Genomic DNA, 4,717 nt, shown 5'->3' with positions numbered 1-4,717 from the left:
GGCTGTGTGGTCAAGTGATTCATGTTTTGGACGAAATTTCTTTTAGGCTATTTGATGTAAATTTTGTTCTGTCCACCCGTTCATCTGACTGAAGCGCAAGGTGACAACCGAACGGAGTACCGATTATAGTGGGGCAACACAAAATTTCAAATGTGCAGTTTAAAAGAATACTTCCTGAGATTACTATCCTTAAGTTCTAAAAAAAAACATTCAGGCACCGAATAAATTGCTAGTCTTCAAGATAACTTTCGAAAGCTTAAACATTGGCCTTCCAAACTCACATAAAATTCGAAGATTGGATTATATTGATGTACCGTACCCCCATAAAACTTCAAACATTTTGGCTTTAATAAAGGCTGATACCTGTTCACAAATAAATTTTGAAGTTTTTTTAGGATAGTGGGTGCCCCGGTGGTCCAATTGTAAACACATCCGCATTGCACCGTGAATACCCTGGTTCGGGCAATTTGGAGTTGATTTAGCCATGTCCGTCCGTCTGTCTGGCTGGCGCGTATGGTAACCAATTTGGTCCATACTTTCTACATCGTAATATTTCTACCAGACATAGATCGAATTTCGAATATGGACTATATCGGTAAATTCTTCGTGTACCTTCCACACTAAATTTCGGAACCGCATCCAACCATATGATTTTTGTGGAATCACCATCAGAATTTACTTGTGGATTTGTCTCATCCTGAGAATATGAAGATGGCAATTCCAAACCAAGTTTTACCGCGTCAACTCCTGGTTCAGGATTTGGCGAGAACACAATCTCATGAAAATCTTCTTTCGAAGTCGTTTGGGACAAAACAGAAAACTCTGGATCTAAAAGATAACCAATATTAATTAAAACAAAAATACTTCGTTTGTATGTTCCTGGGGAGCACACCAAATCCTACTTCTTTTTATTATTCATTTTGTGCAATAAAACTGTTCCAAATTATGGTTTTGTTGATTTTGTTTATTTGCGCCAAATTTGTTTTTTTTTTTTATCAGCTGTTATCTTGCAAGTGTTTTGCTAGATGCTGTTCGTTTACCTTTTGTAATTTTTTCTCTTGTGAGAGTAAAATTGTTATTTATTCTCAGTAACTTCTTGCTGAGTAAATGTTACGGGAAAAGTAAACGCACCTATTATAACTTTTTCCTTCATTATGCAGTTTAATAATTATTCTTTAATGACAATAGGAATCTTAGTCTGTGTTTAGACACACAAATTTCTCGGGAAAGTAAATTGAGTTTTTGGGAGAGAGCGGAGAGGAAAGAGCTCCTCAATACTCTTTCCTACCCCCTATTGCCTAAAAACTGAATTTACTTTCCCGTGTGTCTAAACACGGACTTAGAATGGTTTTTATTATTCGAACCCATATTGCTAAACTGTTACACGCACTATTCCGACAAATCTCTTTATTAGACTGGACAACTTGTCTAATTTCATTTCAACTTCAATAATTAAAGATCCGTTATGTTAGAGAAACCCATATTTCTCTCTGGCCAATGATTCTTTTTGTTTTGTTATTTGCATAAAATTGCAGTGAAACATTTTTATTTAATTTTTATTTTGCAATTATTATAATCAATTGATGTACTTTTAAAAACAATTTACTTAACTCGAATCGTGCAATTATTTTTCGAATTATAATCAAATATATTTTCAGTTGTATGGGGTACGGACAATTGTTTGAGACAGTGTACGTAATTAAAGTGCTGGTCTGAACATGGCATAATTTTATGAAATTGCAGTAGTGGGGAACTCGATCTAAGAACCCATAGTTTCATGCACGAATACAAAGCAACTGATGTTTCGGAAGTCTGCCAGAGTTTATGATTTTTGCTATCATACCTGTTGTGGGATTCTCTAACGCCTTTTTAGGTTACCGACAAAAATTGGTAAAATTAAAACCCAAAATTATGAATGAAAATTATAAGCATTTCAATTCCAACTATTTTTGTTGGTAACCAAAAAAAGCGTTAGAGAATCCCTACTAAAAATGTAAACAACAGCTTTGCCCAACAAACAAAACAGCTGTTCCCTTTATGTTTACAAACGAGTATAAAGCGCGCTCTACTCGAAAAAAGTACATACGTCCATATTTATATTAGGCAATTTTCCTTGTGGCAATTGTCAGTTTGATGGAGAGAGATTTGAGGTATATGGTAACTCTTTGCCTCCAAACACCCTCTCTCATCGACAAACTGACAATTGCCGCAAGGAAAATGGCCTAATGTAAATTGGGACTACATACATACACATGTATATTTCCTTGGGGTGTATGCAAACTTTTGTCCCTATCTTTTTTGGAATTTCATAAAAATCATTACTTACCCTAAAACCCGAGATTTATGGGTCCCTAACTGTATGTATCTGTGCCACTGTATTTTAAAAGAAACACATTTCCACAATATTTTTTAACAATACAAAACAAATAACTAAAATAAAACAATCCACAAAACAAATATGAAATAAAAAAAAATAAACAAAACAATTAAAACTTACGACGTCTTTTAGATTCGGGTACCTCCCACTCCTCGTTGGAACTACTGAATTCTTCTGAACTAGTTACTTCGAATATCGCTGGCCTTTCTGAGGAACCCATTATTACTTTGTCGAATTTGCTGTCAGTTGCAGGCCTGGTTGGGTCATACATCTGACCAGCAAACGGGATGCATTGTAAGAATGGGTCTTTTTTGTTCGATTTACACCATCTCAAAAATATACAATTTTTAATATAACCATTATAACAAATTTTGTGTCGGTTATATTTCGCCAACGACGCTTTAAGATGACGCCATAACCCTTAGATTGTGTTCGTGTGCTGGCCCGTCACCGGATCCACAATGATCAACGAATGGTTTACTCGGTAATGAGTATACCCCTCGTCAGCGAAGCTATCATGCGCCCGCAATATAAAATTATTAATACCAACATTATAAGATTCCTGAAATTATTACCGCTTAATAGTTGGCAGCAGTGCTTCGCGCGATCGGTCTTCTACCGGGACTATAAAACATTGATACCTCTTTCGACGCCGCCAAAAACCCACTGACTCTCCACATGGTGGCCACGGTTGTATTTACGTTTACCGATTTTAGGCTCATATATTTCAACTACCATTCCAGGTCCTCGAATTTCAAGGAGGGTCTGAAAGGAGCTTCATACAAATAAAATAATAAAAAAATAGGATCTCCTACCTTTTTGGCTAAGTAAACCAATACAAAATCATTAACAAACTTAAAAAAAGTATTAATAAAAATATTTATCTCACCTGGACGAAGAGAAGAATACCACTTGGGAATAGAATCCTAGTTTAGGAAAAAATTTATGATCAAGATGATGAACTTTGAGTGGTACTGGATTAGTTCGTGCTGTTTTATTAAATCGACAAGCTGTAATGGCAAATTTATTTGCTTTTTATTGATTTTTTTCTTTGAATAAGTGAATGTGTTGAATCACATTCCATTCGCGAGTGACCAACTACTAAATACTTGTGTTCTATCGTTATACATATTTTTCTCTACACATAAGGAAAGTAAAGCGTTAGATAGTACTTCATTTCGATTCTGATAGTCAGCCATCAGAATAAATAATAATATGGTATTTGTTCGGTGATTGATCAAGTGAACTTCATAAATATTTAATAATGCATGTTGCAAAAGTTGATGCAACAATATTTCCTTCCGTCTCATCCCAGATAAAGTTGTCAGAAACGTGACTTGTAACATTGTATATGGTAAAGTTGTGCACTTGTAGTTTCATTTTGTAATACAGCTTTACGGTTTTCATATCGTCATAATAAACCACTCAACTTGAAAGAATATGCATACTTTATGTGTGTACGATAACTTCGCAAGTGAAAAGTTTTTGCAAGCACTCAGCAAGTTCTCAGTAACCTCTCTCCACCAATTTTGCTCTCTCGAAGCAAAAAATTTGCAGATTGTTATCGAACAATTTGCAAAAACTTGCAAGAAGTCAGCTGATTTGATAAACAAGAAGAAGTTGGAGGAAAAGATTAAACTTAACAATTGAAGGTGGGTACAATTTCTTATACCCTCAGCATTTATGCTAACGAGGGTATGTATATACACTTTCATACGGGCAAAATGTGCCTCATCGAAATAATGGTTTTAGACTCCAAGTATGTTTGGACGAAATGTGTTTCAGACAATTTGGAGTCGATTTAGCAATGTCCGTCTGTCTGGCTGGTGCGCACGATAACTCTCGAACGGATGAACCGATTCGGTCCAAAATTTGGCTTTCGCAATATTTTGTCCAAACTTAGTTTAAGTTCGAAGACGGGCTATATCGGTCCACTTCATCCGGTACCTCCCCCACAAAAGTTCGGAAAATTTGTGCGCACGATAACTCTTGAAGGGAGCCACCGATTTGGTCCAAAGTTTGCACATCTTGAAATTTCTACCAAACTTAAATGAGGTTCCAATATGGACTCAATCGGTCCACGCCTTCGGGTACCTCCCACACAAAATTTCGGAAAATGTCAGTTTAGGACCTGCTTTCGAATCGTTTTGGTTTTTGTTGTAGCATCTTGTATTCACGGCCCCCCATTCGGCGGTACAAGTTTCATCAGGGGCAAAACCCTAATTCCTGAGAAAATAGTCTGAAAGTTTCAAAAAACCCCTATGACACCGTGTGTAGTGGTTGGAGCGCAAGATAACTCTCAAACGGACCTACCGATTCGATTGAAAATTTGGCCTTCAT

The 4,717-nt window shown here is 36.3% G+C and overlaps 1 pseudogene; it reads right to left on the bottom strand.

Annotated features, from left to right (window-relative positions):
• Nucleotides 1-346: 346 nt before the first annotated feature.
• LOC141392158 (uncharacterized) lies at nucleotides 347-3,784 on the bottom strand (annotated as a pseudogene).
• Between the last annotated feature and the right edge of the window lie 933 nt (nucleotides 3,785-4,717).

This window comes from Musca autumnalis, unplaced genomic scaffold (genome assembly GCF_047663935.1).
Source record: "Musca autumnalis isolate F117 unplaced genomic scaffold, ASM4766393v1 scaffold_1, whole genome shotgun sequence".
NCBI lineage: Eukaryota > Metazoa > Arthropoda > Insecta > Diptera > Muscidae > Musca > Musca autumnalis.
Note: the sequence above shows the minus strand (reverse complement) of the source record. Positions and strands in the feature narration are given on the sequence as shown.